The sequence below is a fragment of the Protopterus annectens genome, chromosome 4.part0 (genome assembly GCF_019279795.1).
Source record: "Protopterus annectens isolate FY-2018-M chromosome 4.part0, PAN1.0, whole genome shotgun sequence".
In the NCBI taxonomy this organism is placed as follows: Eukaryota; Metazoa; Chordata; order Ceratodontiformes; family Protopteridae; genus Protopterus; species Protopterus annectens.
The window spans coordinates 1,826,151,808-1,826,174,238 of record NC_056733.1 but is presented as its reverse complement, the minus strand read 5'-3'; positions in this window follow the sequence as shown (position 1 = coordinate 1,826,174,238).

Here is a 22,431-nt window from a genome sequence, read left to right as displayed (position 1 = left end):
ATAAAGAAAAGTTACAATTGTGGAAAGCACAAGTAAAGTACTTGGGTTATTTAATTTTGCAGGCAGGTAGACAATTGGAGAACAAAAGAAAACAAGCAATTCTTGAGGCACCTATGCCTACGACTAAGCGGGAGATGATGTCCTTTTTAGGTGTGACTAATTTTTGTAGAAGTTGGATCCCTAACTATGTTGAGGAAGTAGGGCCACTGACCGCACTGATCTATGATACTCCCATGGCGGCTAAGAATAATATACAGTGGACAAATAAGGCAATGCAGGCATTTATTAGAATTAAGAAATTGATAGCAGGATCCTCTGTTTTGGGTTTTCCCAACTATTCTAAGCCGTTTGTACAAATGGTTGATTGTAAGGGAGGATATATGACTTCGGTTCTGGAACAAGTACATGGGGATAAACAGAGGCCGATAGCTTTCTACTCCTCCAGATTAGATCCTGTTGCAAGGGCATTGCCGCATTGTGTTCAAGCAGTAGTGGCGGCCGCCATGGCAGTACAAGCCTCAGCATCATTACTTTTGTTTCACCCATTACAATTGCGGGTTCCACATTCAGTAGCTACTATACTTTTGCAAGATAAGATAACCTTTTTATCTCCTAGTCGACATTTGTCGTGTATGACAGTGCTGCTGACACAGCCTCATATGGCCATAGAAAGATGTACTACTCTTAATCCAGCAACACTTTTGCCGACTCCAGAAGAAGGTACTCCACACGTTTGTTTAGAGAGCATTCATGACAAAGTACTACCCCGACCAGATTTAACGGATATTCCGTTGATAGATTCTGATCTCGTTTTGTTTGTAGACGGATCAGCAAAGAAAGACACTGTAGGAAAAACACTAGTAGGGTATGCTGTCACCACAGAAACTGAAGTTTTGGAGGCAAAAGGATTGTCAAACATTTATTCTGCACAGGCAGCTGAGTTGGTGGCTTTGACTCGAGCTTGTACCTTAGGGAAGGGTAAAAAAGTGACAATTTATACAGATAGTCAACATGCTTTCTCCACTGTACATGTTTTCGCTCAACTATGGAAGAATAGGGGAATGGTTACTGCGACAGGCAAACCAATAAATTACAGAGATTTAATTTTACAGTTGTTAGATGCAGTGCAACTACCACTTCAGATAGCGATATGTAAATGTTCCACACATACCAACAGAAAAGATCCTGTCTCCAGGGGAAATGCCCTTGCTGATATGGCTGCAAAAAAGGCAGCTCAAGAAAATGATTTGCTTTTACACGATAATGATTTGGAGCCCGGACACCTCTTAGACTTAGAGACACTAAAAGTAATGCAAACATTGATGACACAGAAAGAAATTAGAAGTTATGTACCTACTATAACGTTCCATGTTAGTTGTCTTCTCTCGCCTTCTTTCTTGCTGGATGGGTTCGGAGCCGATCCTCGGCTCCGACTCGGCACTTGCTAAGCTCGAGAGTCACTTTTACCAGCTCGAGGCAGCCCTATATCCCATGATGCAAGGCGGTGATTACCCAGATCTCGTTTGGTATCTAGAGGAAAAACTGCCCAAAATCTCAGAAAAGAAGAGGAACAACTAACCTGAAAAGGCTGTAAAGGGGACCTAGGTAACTAGGGTCCAGATCTAACTGGTGACCAAGGAAGACATTCTTCCAGAGAAGAAGGAAGTTCAAGGTCTGTCCAGGCTAGGGGGACAGGAGGGAGGGGCCTTAAGAAAGAAGGCGAGAGAAGACAACTAACATGGAACGTTATGGTAGGTACATAACTTCTAAATGTTAAGTTGTCAATCTCGCCTTCATTCTTGCTGGATGGGACCGCGTCCCTAGGACCTCTATCCTGGGTGGCTCAATGGAACAGACTCTTGAGAACTGTGGAACCAAAACTTGCCCTGTCCCTGGAGGCCAAATCCAATTTGTAATGAGAAACAAAGGTATGAGGAGTGGCCCAAGTGGCTGCTGCACAAATAGTGTCTAAGGGTAGTCTAGCCTGAAAAGCTGTAGATGTGGCTAGACCTCTGGTAGAATGTGCTTTAGGTTTTGAAATCAGTTGTTTTCCCCTAAGCTGATAAATGTGCGAAATAGTGGAAGACAGCCATCTGGATAAGGTCACTTTTGAAACTGGGAGACCTTTCTTGTTTTCAGCATAAGAAAGAAAAAGTTGATCAGACTTCCTAAATTGTTTTGTTCTGTCCAAGTAATATCTGAGCTGGCGAAGAACATCTAGGCAATGCAATTTTTGTTCCGCTCTGTCAGAATGATTGGGGAAAAATACTGGAAGATCAATAGATTGGTTTAAATTTGTTTTAGAAGCAACCTTGGGCAAAAAGGATGGAGTGGTTCTCAAGGATACTCTATCCTTGTGTAAGACCAAGTAAGGGGGAGGAACACAGAGAGCATGAAGTTCAGACACTCTCCTAGCCAAGGTAATAGCAACTAGAAAGAGTGTCTTCCAAGAGAGAAATTTTAATGAGCATGTAGCAGCCGGTTCGAAAGGGGGGAGTATCAAGGATGCCAGCACTAAATTTAGGTCCCACTGCGGTGGAGGATCCCTAACAGGGGGTTTAAGTAGGAATACCCCTCTGAGAAAGGCTTTACACAGTTTGTGAGACATAACATTCTGGTCTGCAAATCCGACATGGAAATTCGAGACTGCTGCCAACTGGACTTTAACTGTGGAGGAGGAAGAACCGGAGTGAAAAATTTCAGCTAGAAAGTCCAAGACTGACTGAATAGGGGCAGTAAAAGGGTCTATGTTCTTAGACTTTGCCCAAAAGGAGAAACGTTGCCATTTGCTAGAATAAATCCTTCTGGTAGAGGACTTTAAAGAAGCTACTATGATATCTCTAACAGGGTTAGAGATCATAGGAAGCCTGGCTAAGGAAGGAAGTGGAGCAACCAAGCGGTGAGGTTGAGGGAACGAATGGCCCGGTGCAGTTGACCCGACTGGTGGGTTAGAAGATCTGGAACTGGGTCCAGATGCCAAGGCTGCACCAAGAGATGGCGATGAAGGAACGGGAACCAAATTTGTCGAGGCCAGTAAGGGGCAATAAGAATCAGCTTGGCTCTCAAGACGGTAGCTTTCTGGAGTACTTGAGGTATTAACAGAAAAGGGGGAAAAGCATAAAGAAGTCCCTAGGGCCAATCCTGGGTTAGAGCGTCTCTGGGGGGGATGGCCCGGAAGTGGAAAGAGAGAGAAGAAGTCTGGGCATTTGCTGTTTTGGGGTGTAGCAAAAAGGTCGCAGCATGGGCAGCCCCACTTCTGAAAAATCTCTTCCACTATAGATTGTTTGAGAGACCACTCATGAGGCATGAGAATAGCTCTGCTCAATCTGTCCGCTATGATGTTGGTTTTCCCGGGGATATGCGTTGCTATCAGAAACCGATGAGAGGAGATCGCCCATTGCCACAGTCTGAGAGCTTCTCGACACAAAGGATAGGACTTGGTCCCGCCCTGTTTGTTGATGTACCATACCACGGACATGTTGTCCGTGTGAACTGCAATTGTCCCTAAGGGAAGAAAGTCGTTGAGGGCTTGCAACGTTAAAAGCACTGCTCTCATCTCTAGGACATTTATGTGCAGGCGGTATTCGAACGGTTGCCACGTGCCATGGACCATCCTGTCCTGATAATGCCCCCCCCACCTGATCAGGGAGGCATCCGAAGTGACCGTGGCTACCGGGGCCGAGGGGACAAATGGTCTGCCCTGATGGACTAGGGGGGAAGAAATCCACCAGGATAGATGGCTCTTGCAGTTCTTTGTCACTAGAATCTTGTGACGCATGGGTAACTGCTGGAAGGACCATTGGGTAAACAACATCCACTGCAGGAGACGCATGTAAAAACGTGCCAGAGGAAGAAGTGTGATGGCACCTGCCATAAGGCCTAACACTTTGAGGACCAACCTGGCTTGTACCTTTTTGCTGAATAGGATCATTCGAACATGGTTTTGGATATCCAGGATTCTTTGGTTTGTTAGGTTTGCTGACATCCGAGTAGTGTCTAGATCTGCGCCTGGACTTTAACTGGCAGGTAATAGATTGGCAAGGCGATAAGGAAGACTTTTCAAAGTTGACTGAAATCCCTAACTGGCTGCAGAGACGTAGAGTGTAATCCCTGGCCTGGAGAAGTTGATGCCTGGTGGTGGCTGAGAGGAGCCAGTCGTCAACGTACGGAAACACCTGGAATCCTTGACGTCTCAGGTGAGCCGTGACCGCTGCCATGCATTTGGTGAACACTCTGGGGGCTGTAGTGAGACCAAAGGGCAGGGCTCTGAACTGAAAATGACTGGTCCCCAGCCGAAAGCGGAGAAACCTTCTGGAGCGTCTGTGGATTTTTATGTGATAGCACGCATCTTGAAGGTCTATAGAGCACATCCAGTTGTTTCTGCCCAGAAAGGGCAAAATCGATTGAAGTGTGACCATCCGAAATCTTGTTCAGCCTGCTGAGGTCTAATATCGGTCTCCAGTCTCCCGTCTTTTGGGGACCAAAAGAACCTTGAGTAGATTCCGGATTCTAAATGATCTGTTGGAACTGGCTGGATGGCCCTTTTCTCTAGAAGCTTTGAAACCTCTAGCTTTGCAATTTCCTTTAGACCGGGTGGAACGTCTGGAAGGGATCCTTTTTGAGGGAAGGGGCTTTTCTCGAAAGGTATTTTGTAACCCTCGGATATGATCGACTGTACCCATTTGTCTTGAGAGAGGGAAAGCCAGGCTTCTGGGTACAGCGATAATCTCCCCCCGACTGCCTCCAAGGGTGGGCAGTCGGGCAACACCTCAGGGATGCTGGAAGGGCTTGTCAGAGAGAGGTTCTCTGTTGCCCTGGTTCTGCGGACCCCCTCTGCTCCTAGGGCGTCTGTTATTATTACCCCCTCTGCCTCTGGGGGTAAACTGACCACGTGCGTCGGGCGTGACTCCCTGTGATTTTCAGAACCACATTCTCCCTCCCTTCTGACCTTTGGGGTAAGGTCTAGAAGGGGTGGAGAAACGGACTCCTACGGCAGAAAGAGTCTTGCCGTCTTGCTTGCACCTGGTCAAAGTGTCCTTCACCTGAGGGCCAAACAAAGTTGTCCCATCAAAGGGAGAGTTTGTGAAAGACGCCTTAAAGGGGTCTGCAAAATTGCAAAGCCGCATCCAGGACTGACGTCTGAGAGCCACTCCTGTGCCTGCGGCTCTACTCGCCCCATCGGCTACATAAGAAATGAGCCGCATGGAGGAGTTAGTTATGGAATTTAGAATTCCCAGTTGAGAGGCAATCTTCTCTTGAGCCCCTGCAGCTGATGGATCCTGTACAATTCATTGAGGATATCTCTTTGAAGTCGGGTGAAGTGACATAGGTAATTCAGCGAACGCATAGCAAAGGTCGCTGAGGAAAACATCCGCTTACCATACCTGTCCATGGTCCTAGACTCCTTGTTAGGAGGATGGACAGGTACGGAAGGATCTGCAAGTTCCTTCTTGGTGGCGGCCGCCACCACCATGGCATCAACCGGGACACCTTTAGTGAGAAACTGTTTTTCAGTGGGGGCCGTGATAAATTTAGAAGGCCTCCTGGGGACTGGTTCCACCGAATCAGGAGATGCCCACGCCTTTTGAGCTATCATATCCATGAGGGGGTCGAAAGGCGGAGACACCCAGGAGGTGGAGGGTCGAGATCCAAAAGCCGCCAGGTATACCGATTCATCCTCGGAAGGATTAATGGAGGGCCAATTCCCCCTTTGTTTCAGGAGTTCAAGGATGTCTGAAAAGGAGACATCCTCAGAGGGGGATCTTGGGGACCCCTCCGACTCATCTATATCAGTATCTGATGTCATAGACTCAGGGGAGTCTAAGTGCTTCCTCTTGCAGGTCCTCTTACGCGGGGGTTCCCCTGAAGGATCAGGAGAAACCTCAGAAGAGGAAGTTCTTCCCAATGGGGAAACCTGGGGTGATGGATCTCTGGGTCCGGGAGCAAGAGAGTGGGAAGAGATATCTACAGGCACTGTAGAGGCAGGAGCTAAAGGAACCGACTGCTGACTGAGCTCAGGAGCTATAACACTCCTCATCACCTCGAAGGCTCCCCTCCCAAGGAGGACCGAGAGCTCCCGCTCCGAAGAAACAGGAATCCCCGGCCCCACCAAAAGGGAAGGCTCCGAAGCAGATGTCGGTGCCGAGCTCACCAAGGCCGAAGCCCCGAGAGGGAGAACGGGGTCGGACAAGGGTCCGATGCCACTCGCCCCCTCGGAGCTGACCAGTGAAGCCCGACGATGGGATCCCTCCAAGGAAGGTCTCAAGGAGGAGATAGGAGTCGAAAACAACGGAGCCAAAAGGGGTGGTATCGGCTCCGAAGCACCAACAGTCACGGTACCAATAATCTCCGGCTCCGAACTCTGAAGGAGAGTCGAAGGAGGAATTTCTGGAAGGTGTGGAATAGCGATCGTCTGCTGAGACGGGCTATGGAGCATCTGGGCCAGTGCCTGTGATTTCAACAGTCTACTCACCACTCTCTCCAAGTCATGGTCTGAGAGCCTGGAAGACCTTGAAGATCGGCTCCGATGGCTCCGCTCCGAAAGTAAGGGAGAGGCCGGAGCCGAGTGGATAGACTCCAGCGAAGGAGATCTAGATCTCTTTCTCGACGGAGCCATCGGAGCCGAAGAACCTTCGGTTCCAGTTGGAGCCGATAGCTTGTCGGCTCCAAGCTGGGTTAGAGATGTGTTGGCTCCAGCCGGAGCCGACATAGGCTTCGAAGCAAAGGTATCGGCTCCAGCCGGAGCCGTCAAGGGTATCAAAGCCAGGGTATCGGTGCCGATCGGCGCCGATACTAAAACATCCGAAAAGGAAGGATCGGCTCCGGATGGAGCCGATCTCGACTCCGGTGGAGTCGGAACCAAGGCCACAGACTTGGACACTGACTTCTGGGCCTTGGATGGCTTTGAGGGCTTCCCTGAGCCAGACTTAGCCGGGGAGCTCTCAGGCTTGAGAAGACCTCTTAAAATTAGCTTGTTTCTACGTTCCTGCAGGACTCTCTGACTGAAAGAGTGACAAATAGCACAGGAGTCCTGCAGGTGTTGGGGTCCCAGGCAATAAATACAAGAAGTGTGACCATCTGTCAGAGACATCTTCTGACAGCACGAGTCACACTTCTTGAAACCTGAGACCCTGGTGTCTTTAGACATGACTGAGTCCTAAACACAACACACACACCACTCAGTCCAAAAATCACACTGACTAAACAAAAATTAAGTACAGTGAATAAAAAACACAAACACACCTAAACAAATCCTGACAGGAAAACTGTTTGGGAGGGGAAGGCCTAAGGCCTGAAAAAGAAAATACAGATAAGGGAACGGGAAGCTAACTGGAATAGGGCTAAGTGAATTGGATAACTAACCAACTATGGAAAAGGAAAATTTAAAGTATTGGGATATTTAAATTTCTCAGAAAAGAGTAATTAAATTCACTTACCAGGAGCTGGCAAAAAAGGTGACCTCATGAGCTGCAAGCGAGATCTGGGTAATCACCGCCTTGCATCATGGGATATAGGGCTGCCTCGAGCTGGTAAAAGTGACTCTCGAGCTTAGCAAGTGCCGAGTCGGAGCAGAGGATCGGCTCCGAACCCATCCAGCAAGAATGAAGGCGAGATTGACAACTTAACATAATGCCATTTTGTAAAATATGGTATCACTCAACAGAGTGGGTTGTATAGGGCATCAGATGGCAAAATGGTATTACCCTCAAACCTTTTTAGGTATGCGGCATTGGTTAGTCATGGAACTGCTCATGTAGGAGTACAGACGATGATTCAAATAGTGTCTAAGGTGTTTTGGTGTAAAGGGTTTTCAACTTATGCAAAGCAATTCTGTTTATCTTGTTTATTATGTGCAAAGTATCATGCTCAGGGGGGAGTTAAGAAGTCTCAGCAGGCATTCCCTACCCATCCATTTCCATTCCACACACTCTGTATGGACTTTATTGAATTGACCACACTGCCGAACTGGTTTTATTAAAATGGAGTGTATCTGATGAAGTCTTTATGTAGTTAAAGACGAAAATGTACTTAATATTGAGGAGACGTTAATGCGCTGTTTTTTTTGTGTGACCTGTGGATTAAAAAGTGGAAAGTTTCCTGGTCTGTGTATTTTTCCAGTTCGGCAGTGTGGTTATTTGTAACTTAAGCTGGAAATAGCTTCGTTTTTTTGGTTAAGTGACTTTATTGAATTGACACCCTCAGAGGGAAAAAGGTTCTGTTTGGTCATTACTGATGCTTTTTCTAAATGGGTAGAAGCTTTTCCAGTGAAGTATCCGAATGCAGAAACAGTAGCAAAGCTTTGACTACAGAAATAATTCCCCGATTTGGCCTACCAAGACGCATTTACAGTGATAATGGGTCTCATTTTGTTAACCAGATTGTTCAGAAATTGGGTCAAGTGTTTCAAATTGATCTCAAAAATCATTGTGCTTACCATCCCCAATCAGCTGGACTGGTGGATAGACACAATGGTGTCTTGAAGAGTAATCTCCGCAAACTAATGGCAGAAACACATAGGTCATGGACTGCGTGCCTTCCGTTGGCACTCCTGTACATGCGAATCTCACCTTCCTACAAAGGACTTACACCATTTGAACTTTTGTTTGGGAGACCATATTACATCCCGCAATGGCAAGGATTGTTGCCAGCGGAACGTGAGGGGGGTGAGGATCTACCAGATTATATGAAGAAGCTGCTAAATGTCAAGTCTCTTGTAACCAATGATTCCTTTGCAGATTCCAGAAATGAAACCTTGTTAAGCATGGCACCCGGGGACTGGGTGTGGATCCGAATTGTGAAGAGAAAGAATTGGTCATCCCCCAGGTAGGAAGGCCCATACCAAGTACTTATCTCGACACCTACGGCTGTAAAGATCGCTGAGAGGACTTCATGGATTCATATCACCCACTGTAAAAAAACTCAAGGCTCTTCCTTCTGCCATTGATATTGGTCAAACTCCACCGGACCTCTGAGCGCAAAGTCTGGCTACAAAGGAGGATTAGCCCAATAGGGGTTAGTTCGTCTCAAACCCAGTGAAGAAACCAATGGCGCGAGGTAGTCCTTAGGGAGGATGGCCATGTTCAACTGGTACTTGAACTGTCACATGATGATTTTGGTGGCGAAAGTAAATATGTCCATATGAGAAGGAACAGTTGCAAGAGAAAAAGGAATGGTGGTGGTGCTGCAAGCGCAAACAGGTGTTACTACTGTGTTTAAGGTGAAACTCTGTGAAGGAATTTTGGACTGTTCTAAATGGAACAATAATAATTTCTTGACTCGTGCAAAATACTTGTGCAATAGAGACTGTACATCCTGGTCAAGTGTCTGGTGGTCAACAGATGTGAATGGATGGGAAACAAGTGGTGCAGTGATACCAGAGAAAGATAAAAGCAGGCAACAAAGAATAAAAACTGCGCATTTCCAAGGTACCAGAGTAGTTACTATAACCATTGTGTCACCACAAGAAAGTGATTCAGGAGTTTATGGAATCGGAGTATCTCTTCCAACTAGAACTGATCCTTTGGGGACCCTCCAACTTAAAGTACAAAGCCTTAAGAATACTACAAATAAAGCAGATTTTGCCTTCACAAAAGAAGAACAATTGTTACTCGAGACGGGATTCATACACCATAATGAATGGTTATCTTGGGTTAGATATAGTACCCGAAAAGCACATCGTGAGAACTGTATTGTGCTGAAGGTAAACAGCAATTAGCAACAGTCCCATTGATGCAAGATGAAGGTAACCTAACGTGCCTGTTGAAATTATTCTTCAACAAAACTGAAGATAAATGCAAAGATGAAAAACAGCGTTTTCCGGTCATAAGCAAAGTTGAGAAACTGCCTGCAGCGATTTCCTATCCAGGTTCGTATATGTGCATTTCCAGAGATGGCACAGGGAAAAATTATGGCAATATGGGACAGAACTATTGCAATGTTACTGTGAATGGCAATGGGAATCCATTTCTGGAGAACCAAACTCATAGTTTAGCAGACGTATGGTGGTTATGTGGAGACAACAAACTCAGATCAAGGCTTACGATTCCCTGGAAGGGAACTTGTGCACTTGTAAAATTAATTCTGCCATTCTACATCTTCCCAGTTCCAGCAAGCAGTTTCGTAAGAGAACTTGAAATAAAGCCGAAGTGGTTGAGTAGGAGAAAAAGAGAGGCACCGAAGCAATCTTTCGATAACAGTGTCTACATCGATAGCATTGGTGTACCAAGAGGCGTACCTGATGAAGACAAAGCAATAAACCAAATAGCAGCTGGTTTTACATCCATCTTTGTCTGGATTCAACCTAATAAGAATGTGGACTGGATCAACTACATTTACTATAATCAGCAGCGTTTTGTGAACTATACCAAAGATGCATTGAAAGGAATTGCTGAACAACTGGAGGCCACTTCGCAGGTGGCATGGCAGAATTGAATTGTGTTGGATATGCTCCTGGCCAAAGAAGAAGGAGTTTGCAAGATGTTTGGGACTTTCTGTTGTACATATATTCCAAACAACACTGCACCTGATGGAAGTATCACTCGAGCTTTGAAAGGTTTGGAGATGTTATCCGAAGAATTGGCAGAGAACTCGGGAGTAAATAATCCCTTTACAGATTTTCTACAAGCATGGTTTGGAAAATGGAGTCATCTCATCAGCAGTTTCCTGGTGTCCGTTGGAGTCGCTGTCGCTATCGTGGTGGTATGTGGTTGTTGTTGTATACCCTTTATCCGAGGTCTTCTACAAAAACTGCTTGATACTGCTGTTACGAAGACGATGTACCAGCAATTGCAACAGACTGGTGAAAGTGAATACATTGAAATGTGACTCTTTGCAAATGTTTTTGAAGTTTAAAAATTTGTCTTGCCAATGAAGTAATGTATGCAAAGAAAAACTTAGTTTTTACCATATATTGCTGAAATAAAAGGCAAATAAAAGTGTTTTCAGGGGGGAAATGTTAAGAGAAAAAGTTTTAAAAACATACTGTTATTTGTCTTTTTCCTGTTCTTGCAAAGTGAACACGTTATTTGTTGGGATATGCCTATCAAAGATGGGCCGCATCTGTGAACAAAATGCAGCATTGCTTATGAACCTGAATGATATCTGTTTTCTGCATTTCAGAATAAAGAGATTTGGTTATAGCTCAGTGAAGCCTGGGATAAGGACGCACGGCCGAGTAAGAGTTAATTTACTGGGGCAGGCTGTGTGTCCTGGAAAATTTGAGCTACCGTTGTTGAATTGAACATTTTGTACTTCTTGAACATTCTGTACTAGCTGTGGGTTTGAGGTAATTTGTGATAAACATGTTTTTCCTATATGTTTTTCATAGCCAACTGTCAACGGTCAGAAATGTAACAAAAAGTTGTTTTGCTTGCAGTATAAAAGTTGATGTCAGTAAACAAGTTGATCAGATCAGAGGAGATCAGATCAGTCCAGACCGGACATCTTGGCCAACATGCTGTGTAATCTGGTTAGCTGTTAATAAAGGAAAATTCATCGCCTGAGGCAGATGCGACTCGTTTGAATTTTTTCCTCTGACATTATGTACTGTCCGTACATTAATTTAATGTTGTCCTTTCAGGAATTGAACAGCAAGCTATGTGACTATACTGACTAATGACATGTGAATGGACCACAAGCTCCACAGTGGATGTCTTAACAAAACTGCAAACAGGTTCAAATATATGTGAGAGTTGCAACTATTTAGCCAAACTGGAGGCTGAGCTCTCTCATCTCAAAACTGGTGTAACCAGTCAGGAGGAGAAGGTAACCTCACACAACACAATTCCAGTATCACATAGTCCCACCACATCAGCGAACCAAACACATAAATACACAAAAACATACTCGGAGGCTCTAAATAAAAATCTACCTAAGGAACAGAGACCTCCAAAGCAGACATCCAAACAAACGCTACCTCAAACACGCACAACACATAGCCCACAAAGTCAGTGTGCCAAGCAGCCATAGCCCTTAAGGCTGAATAACACACCTGATACTCTTGTAATAGGTGACTCTATTGTCAGACACACTGACGTCCCGCTCACCAGGCTGAATAAAGAGAAGGTCACTGTGAGCTGCCTGTCGGGTGCTAGGATCCGCCACATAACGCAAGCACTCAGGTCACTCCAAAGCAAATACAAATATGACTCAGTCATTGTACATGCTGGTGTGAATGACCTGAGACGTACCTCCCTGGACTACATAAAAAGAGACATAAAGGAGCTCTCTGATCATGTAGCCCAGACTGGTATGACCCTGACCTTGAGCAGCATCTTACCCTCACCTAGAATAATGCCACAGTACAAAGACAAAATGATCGATTTTAACAATTGGCTAAAATGTTGGTGTCATTCAAAGGGGATCCAGTGTCTGTCAGCCTGGGATGACATGCTCGACAAGCCACGTTGCTTCGCTAGGGACGGCTTGCACCTGTCACCACTGGGCTTTCGGATATTGGCAAAGGCTCTTGCCACCCCCATAGTGCCTTTTTTAGGCAAGGCTCAAAAGTCAAACCCACCCCCATAGACAGCACAAGGAACAAGAAACTACGGGTAATGCTGCTTAACGCCAGAAGTCTTAACCTCAAGATGCACGCACTCAAAGCTCTCCTCAGTATGGAAAACATCGATATCTGTGCAGTGACAGAAACCTGGTTCAAGGCTCCAGAGAGCACCCCAGCACTACCAGGCTATACCTCATATCATGCTTTTCGGCCCCAAAACCCAGACCGAACCACAAAAGGAGGGGGAGTTTCCATATTTATCAAGGATATCCACACCTCCAGGTTAGTGGCATTGCCCGAAGTATCTGAGACCATCCATGTGCAACTAACAGTGGGCAAGACTGCTTTTCAGTTTATAGCATCCTACAGACCACCCTCTCAAAGTCAGGAATCCCACTCTGCTTTCCTGAAAACATTGGAGAACATGAAGATCTCTCCGAACACCATTATATTGGGCGACTTCAACTACCCAAACATTGACTGGGAGCACTACTCAAGCCCCAGCACCTTAGCCCAAAGGTTCCTGGAAATTATAAACTCAAATGCTATGGAACAACTAGTCACCACTCCCACAAGAGGGGACAACATACTAGACCTGATCATTACCAACATGGGAACTCTATGCTCCACACCAGAAGTATATCCCTCATTGGTAAGATCAGACCATAAATTAATTTCACTGGATGTCCACATCTCGACCCCACCCCCAGCCCAGAAAACCATAGTGAAAAACTTCTCAAAAGCAAACTTCTCACTTTTCAAAACCGAAGTGGAATCCATCAAGGCCCCAGGGCCAGTGGAAACTATGGCCCAAACTGCAGAATCCTATATAAAAGCATTCTACGGACATCTCCAGGAATGCATGGATCATGCTATCCCAAACAAAACCAAGACCCAATCATCCATAGGCAAGTGTCCAGTCTGGTGGACCTCTGCCATAAATAAACTGTACAACAGAAGGAGGAAGCTACTACATGATAGAGCAAAATCCCTAATAGGGAAGGCATCTCTGATCAGTACTAGCAAAAAATTTCGATCCCTCATAAAATCCTCCAAGGCCAGCTTCGAGAGAAAAATTGCACAGGACACCAAAGACAAGCATAAGGCTTTTTTCAGTTATGTTAGGAACCTGGGATGCAACTCCCAGACTTGCTCTGAGTTGATTCTAAACGACAAAAAATACACTGAACCCACAGACATCGCCAATATCCTGGCAGACAGGTTCAGTGCAAACTTCTCCACCCCCCCCCCCAAAAGAGCAAAGTATCTATCCCGGCAGAGGGCTGCCTCCCAAACATCTCTGATACTCAGGTGAAGGCTGCCCTCTCCAAAGCAAAAAACACTAATTCCATGGGACCAGATGACGTCCCAGGTTGCGTCCTACATGAACTCCAAGAGGAACTAATCCCTCAAATAAAACAGCTATACAATCTCACCCTCACTACAGGATATGTGCCCACAGAATGGTGTACAGCAACAGTGGTCCCACTCCACAAAGGTGGAGCCTCTACGGACCCTGGAAACTATCGCCCCATAAGCCTGACTAGCTTAGTCTGCAAGGCTATGGAGAGGATCATCATGGAGCTCATAAACAAAGACATTGGGGACCTACAGACACTAGATCCTACCCAGTTCGGCTTTGTCAAGGGCAGATCCTGCCTTTTGAACCTGGTTGACTTCTTCAAAACAGTCACCAAAGCTATAGATGAAGGGAAGGTAGTCCACACAGCCTACCTGGACCTTGCAAAGGCATTTGACACAATACCCCACTCGGGCATCATAGATAAGCTATCCAGCTTAAATATAAACCCCTATGTCACAAGATGGGTCGCAAACTGGCTCAAAGACAGAACCCACAGAGTGAGAGTTGCTGGAGCCATGTCAGACTCGAAACCGGTCACAAGTGGCGTCCCACAGGGTTCTGTCCTGGGACCACTCTTGTTCGGTGTATACTTTTCCGAGGCACAGGCAAATGTGGGAGGACTATGGCTCACCAAGTTCGCAGACGACTGCAAACTGGGCGCCATAATCGACTCTCCAGCTGACACAAACATCCTTCAAAAAGGTCTCACAGAGACAGATTACTGGTGCCAGCGCCATGGTTTAAAGCTAAATGCCAAAAAATGTATAGTCATACCCTTTGGCAAAAACAATGTGCCCACAAATTACCACACAGGCGGAAACCCATTAAGTACAGAGAAAGTTATTAGGGACCTGGGGACCCAAGTTGATAGCAATCTCTCCTTTGAAAACCACATTGCCAAAGTGGTTAGAAAGACCTTCTACACAGCCCACCTCATCACAAAGGGTTTCACATCTAGATCAAGAGAGGTAATCGTGCCCCTTTATTCATCCCTCATCAGGCCCATCATAGAATACTATGCCCCTTTTGGGATGTACCTTACCCGACACCTGCAGCAATTAGAAAGACCCCAAAAGTATCTCACCAAGAGGATCAAGGGTCTCAAACAGATGCCATATGCTGCTTGGTTAAAAAAACTCCAGCTCTACTCAGTTGCATACCGCCTACTTCGAGGCGATCTATGCCTGACATACAAAGCTATGTCAAATCCAGAATTAATGGACATGCTCCACCTCAGTAAATCTAAATCCCTTAGAGCCACATGCTCGAGGGACTTGAACCTCAGCACAGAAATAAATAGAACTTGCTGGAGGGACAGGTTCATAACCCAGAGGCTCCCTTCACTCTGGAATAGAATTCCAGTTCATGTGAGGCAGAGCACCTCACTGAATCTCTTCAAGAAGAATCTCGATAGGTGGATGGGGGATCGTAGGTTTGTCCCAGGGAATGCTCCCGTGTCACTATTAGACAGAGGCACAGTAAACTAAACATTAAAAAGGGCACAGTATACTCAAATCAAGGGGTGGCGTAAGCCATACAGAATCGGGCTAGGCTTATAATTGCCCCAGGGCAGATAGCCTAGTATGAACCTAAGTATGAACCTATGAACACTCCACCTACACTAACTTATTACATCAGATGTATGTGTTGTAAATCTCTGAGATAAAAGGGATAGTGGAGGCTTCTCCCACTGTAAATGAATTCATTATAATTGTGGTGGATGCCACTCATGCATAACAGTATAAAGCTACACAATGCTAACAAGCACTAAATGTGGATGTTGAACATGTAAGTATTTGACAACATAAAGTGTACAATACTGTACAGGATGAATGTACAATGGTAGAAATGTCACTACATCTGTGAGCTATGTCAGTATGTGAAGGTATTACATCATGTCATTGTGCAAAGGATAATTGCTAATCTAAGTCAACAAGATACAGAATGTTGTCTCAGTCCCTCATGTCAGAGGTTAAGGCTTCATATGTCATATAAGGAACATGTAATCACATGTCATCATTACTCTGAATAAAAGCATTATTATGTGTGAAATTATCGTAGCTTTTCTGTAAGAGGAATCAACATCTATACGTGTAAACAACAGATCTGACAACAGTGTTAGCAACATGTTCATTCACAATAAGACTGACACAACATAGTCTGAGCAGTAATGGCTTAATTTTAACTAACTACCCAAGATCACAAGCTACAGATTAGTGCCTGAATCATAAGAGCCACAAGACATGCTGAGGTACAACTGGGACTGTGCATATTTAAATGGATGACTTCACCGCTGTTTATTAGCTGGATGTTTAAGCTAAAAAGTGCCATTACTGGTGTATAAAATAATACTGTACAGCTACACACCACATATGCATTTGAAGAATAGTACATATTATGATGCTGAAATACACACTCACAGCTAGCCTCAGATATCCTACATATGTAGCTACACAATCTACAAAACACTGTAGCAAACTCACACAATGCAGGAGAAGTTACACTCCAACTGTGAGATACTTCAGTTATGGTAGCATTATGTAATCATTGTGCAGACAAAAAGTTATTTTCCATGTGGATGCTAGGATTTGCTAGTTTAACAATGTGACACTATAAATCTCTCTCATAAGTAGAAGTGCACATAAAGGTGGTTGTGAGTTGACCAACAGTATATGACAGCAAACATCGTCATACTATTTAAGCAGTAATGGACTCAAACCAATTACGTATCTACTTACTCTATCTATACAGCACACTATCAGCAGACAGTGCCACAGGAGAATACTTAGTAAAAGTTAGGCATATACCATCTATGGAGGGATGACATCAGCAGTGTACTGCCACAGAGATGTGTTTGGTAAAATAACCTTTACAGCCATCTGTGGTTGTAAAATTTGCTACTGCAAATGTGTGTAAACACATCCTGAATTAATTTGCAGTCTCACACACACACACACACACACACACACACACACACACACACACACACACACACACACACTTGCAGAAGTTAAGCACTATTGTATTTGAACCTCCTACATGTATTTAAACATTCTAGAGACTAGTTTAAGAAATGCAAACACCACAGAGGTCTGACATTTAAAGTGCGACAGTTCATTTTATAAAGAACAACCTCATCCATGTGTTGCACCAGTGGTGTAGGTAGAGAGTATAATTTTAAAATCATGTACTCTTACTGCTGTCCCACAAACCAGCCGCAATTTGAAAACTGGAAACATCTCACCTCTTAACATATTTTTGTATCACTTTCTATCTAAAAACATGTAATAGATATTTTTTCAATCTATGAGACTCTTACTGAAAGCATTAATTTAGACAGCTGTAGATGCAGTATGGCCTAAAAAAGCCATAGTTTACTTAAATAATGTACAGTAAATTGTACTCAGTAGATTACAAACTGTATGTCTAGCTACACCCTTGTGCTGCAAATAAGTTGTGGTTGTGAAAGGTGAGATTAGGGGATGGAGTCATCTAGCAGTTTAAAACAATTATCAAAAGTAGAAGTTGACTGAGCACATGCTAACCTACCTGTAAACACCTCCAATCACATACACATAAGCACACATGGATAAGTTCCTCAAACGGAGCATCAAACCTCCTACCTATCCAGTTACACAGTGTAGAAAGCACTGTATTAACTGCAAGCACCACAGAAGAAGTCTGATTCTTAAGGGAAGAGAATGCACTTTTGTCAGGATAACCTCGTCAGTCTGTTTCAGAAATTATGTTCCAGTAAAAAATGGAATAAGGGAGTTGTATTCACATTTAAATGCATTCTTTTCTGAGGAAGTGGATACAGCACCAAAATTTGGGCACACATACACACAAAGATTTTGCATGTTGAGCCCTATTACCTATCTAGTTACACAATTTACAGAATGCTATATTAGTAGCAAACATCACAGGAGAAGTCTGGCTCTTAACAGAAGAGAGTGCACTTTTGACAGAATGACCTTATCGATTTGTGCAGAGATGATGTTTCAGTAAAAAGTGAGATAAGGGATGTGTAAAGAGCAAAATGCATTCTTCTCATAGAAAGTCTGTACTGCACCATGCATTGCACGTGTGCACAAACACACACACACACACACACACACACACACACACACACACACACACACACATGTTGGGCATCAAACCTCCTATCTAATTACACAGTCTAGAGAGCACTTCATTAGTCATAAGCACCACAGCAGAAGTCTGAATTTTAAAAGGAGAGAGTGCACTTTTGTCAGGATGACCTCATCAGTATGTTTCACAGAGGATGATTCAGTAAAAAGTGGGATAAGGGAGCTGTGTGAAGAATAAAAAATATTATTCTCAGAGGAAGTGGGTACAGCAGCAGGTGTTACACACAGACTCACACGCACCTTTCCGATATTGGGCATCGAGCATCCTCCATTTCGAGTTACACAATCTAGAGAGCACTTTATTAGTCACAAGTGTCTCAGGAAAGGTCTGACTCTTAAGGGGGGAGAGAGTGTACTTTTGTCAGGCAGACCTCATCAGTGTGTTTCATATAGGATGTTTCGGTAAACCATGGGATAAGGGAGCTGTGTGAAGAGTTAAATGTATTCTTCTCAGAGGAAGTGGATACAGTACCAAGTGTTTTACACACACGCACAGACACACACACACACACACACATGCACGCAAGTAAACACACACACATGCACACATTTCAAATGCTGAGCATGGAACGTCCTACCTATCTTATTTACATGATCTAGAAAACAATGTATTAGTTGCAAGCACTACAAGAGAAGACTCACATTATCTATGTGAAATAGGACATTTGAACTTCTTGGAAACCCACTGCTTGGAACAGATGGTACCATGCATCACAGGTTGTGCAACAAATGCATATGTTTGCACAGGACAATGTAACATCGCTACAGTGGATTATCAAGCAAACATTCCTACAACTTCGTGCTGGGATGCCTGAACACTTTTATTGTTTCAAAGTTGCACTATGAGCATTGCCAAGACGAACATGCAAATCATACAGGATGTTTCAGTAGAAAGTGGGATAAGAGAGCTATGTGAAGCGTTAAGTGTATTTTTCTCAGGGAAAGTGGTTACACCACCAAGCACTAAAGACAGTGACACACTCATACACACACATTTCTCATGTTGGGCATATAACCTCCTACCTATCTAGATACAGAACCTAGAGAGCACTGTATCAGTCACAAGCACCACCGGAGAAGTCTGACTCTTAATGGGAAAGAGTGTACTTTTTTCAGGATGACCTCGTCAGTGTGTTTCACTAAGGATGTTTCAGTAAAGTGGGATAAGGTAGCTGTGTGAAGAGGTAAATGTATTCTTCTCAGAGGAAGTAAATACAGCACCAACTATTACACACACACACACACACACACACACACACACGCACGTTTTAAATGCTGAGCATGGAAGATCCTACATGTCTGCTTACTTGATCTAGAAAACAATGTATTACTCACAACAACCACAAGAGAAGACTGGCATAACAATGTGAAACAGGACATCTGAACTTCTTGAAAACCTACTGCTTGGAATAAATGGTACCATGCATCACAGGTTGCACAACAAATGTGTATGTTTGCACATGACAATGTAACATCACTATGATTTTTACATGTAATTACATACTTCTCTACTAAAATGTAAATGTCCTTCATGTACAGTGCATTACCATGAGGGACAGTGACATTTCACATTATGGGATGCCAGAGACATTCTCTGTTGTATACCAGTGGATTATCAAGCAAACATTCCTACACCTTCATATTGGGATGACTGCACACTTTTATTTTCTCACAGTTGCACTACCAGCAATGCCAAGACGAACATGCAAGTCATACATATCACAGTGCACTGCAGAATAACAGTAATGGATTATGTGAGAGTAGGTTAATCAAACTTGTAACACAGTTGCAAGTATAAACACTGCAGAGCAGACATACATTACATGACTAAACTGAATAAACATAATTCTGAAATCAAGAACACCTGTTGACAAAAGTAATACAGACATACAAATGTGAAAAGCAAAACAATAATTATGTGATTTTCTATTTTTTTTTTACTTTTTGAGTGAAGTATTGCAAGCTGAATTGTGCTGCTGATGGCAAAGTATTAGCACAAACGTAATGATATCTTGAAGTACTGAACTTAAAATGGGGATTAGCAATACTCTATGTTGCTCTGTGCCAACTTTTGTGTGTGCAAAGATCTGTACAAGACAGGCTTCACAAATAGGAGCAGGCACATTAATATAGGAGCAGGATAATGATGTGTTAAGGAAAGGTGTAGCTAACATTTACAACCACAGGAGTCAGACAAAACATTCTGAAACATTTTTTCATCCATCTGGATTTTAACCTTTAGAACATTCCAAGAAAAATAATTTATACTTAAGTATTATCTAAGCAAACCATACAGGATGTTGTACTTCTGACAGTTAACATTTGATAACAGATTTCAGGAAACATGAATGTATGTATTCATCTTCATTACCCTACTGATCACTGTAATCTGTAAATCCAATGCTTGTTGAAAAGTACGTTAAACTAAATAACCATAGCTTAGCACAGTGGCATGAAGCACAACAGAGTAATACGGCTGAAGGCAATAAAATTACAAGCTACTGCCATGAGCTGTGTACTTCTATTTAGCCTTACTTGCATTTGTTACCCAGAGCCAGATATTGTGCAAATGGAGAGGTGGAAGAATAATGATACACAAGGGAGAAGATATGTTGACAGGGTAAGATGGAGGCAGGGAAAAGTAGCTTATGACAGAAGGACAATGGTGGCTCATAATACATAGGCAACAGGTACACATAAAATAGTGTACCAAAACCAGTCAGTAACATTTAGCTAATGACTATATTAGAACACTTGAAATTAGTCAAAAATCTATCTATACATGTGAGCATCAGCTTATCATGCCACAAAGGAATTACTACTTCACAACATTTAAATAACACAACTGAAGCACAATTACAACTTACTGAAGCAGAAGGGGTGAACAGACAGACACAGAGACAGATGCAGAGAGGAACAGCAACAATGTGTTTTATGGGATATGTAGGAATAGCTGTATGGTGTGTTACTCTTACATATCAAATCATCATTAATCTGTCATGCTCTGTACAAACAATGCTTGCTATAGGGACAAATAAGGAGTAGGAAAGTACAGCAAACATGAAGACATGAGCAGAAAAATGTTGGGTTAATAAGTCTCCCAAATGATGTTTTGCTGCATTATTCAAATGACATATTAATGAAATCTTGCATATATAGAGAAATACACATGTTTACAGTTAAATATACAATAAGAATATGAAATCTCATGAATTAATAAACTGGCCTACAGCTATAATCGAACCTGTGACACTAAGCAAAAACATAAGTCTACAAACAGTGTAATTACCTCAACAGACCACATAGGAATTCCTACTTTATTACATTCAGCAGCCTAAGAACTGTTATATTAATGGTACCACAGTACTGCCTTTACTCTGTATTCCCATAGTTCAGTAGATTTAAGCACACTTGCATGAAAGCAACCTGATTACTGTGAATTACATTGTAATTATCCGCTTTTACAATAAGAAATTAAGCAGTGTTCACTGTCATTCAGCATGACTGTGCCATGCCAAACTCAGAGCAAATGCTGAGGGCATAAAGTAAAGGCTTTTCCAAGGGCCATTTCTGGCCACATGTGCTGTATGTGAATCTAATGTTGACCATATTACATTTTTTAAAATGAGCTGGATAGGATAATGGTGAAAATGGGGTTAGCAAGCAGGGGGGGAAAGAATACAGGAATTTGCAGAAGAAGCACAACAGCTATCCACTTCTTCACAACATGTTGCAAACACAATTTCGTGACATTGGAGAGTCAACACATCAGTGATGAGTAAGAGTGACAGAATAATGTTGTATCGCCAACTGGACCAAATCACGTGTGTCAAGATGATGCACAGAAAGGTGGAGAGCAATGCATGGAGTATACTTTTTTAGTGGGACGGGTGCCCATTTTTTATTTTTTGGAAGAAAGAGGAATGTTTATTTATTTTTTTTTGTATTTGCATTTGTTTTCCAAGGTAAACCACAGATCCTCATGGGCCTTTTCTCAGACTCTGGCTGAGAACGGTGTCTGATTAACTCATTCAAGCCTATGGCGCCTTTTTTGTATTTATTCAGCTTCACACCTGTCACTCTCCTACTTTGGACACAATAGAAGAGTCTTCTTAGGTTCTGTTCAAACAGCTTTATTTTATACAAACACATCACAATAAAAGTTTACCGACTTTAACTTAAGTAATTTATACACAAACTAAATACTGCAATCATACATGTTCACTCTCTGGCTGCACTCTCAAAATAGCACTAGGAATAGCACATGTCTGGTATTTATATGTGCTCGTTCAGCCTTGATATGCTTCTTAAAGACACAGCACATATACTCTGATCTACATCCTCCCTATTTGAGAAAAAGATCATGCAATTTTATGAATCTATTTGGTATGCAGATATCACAGGTAGTTCTTTGT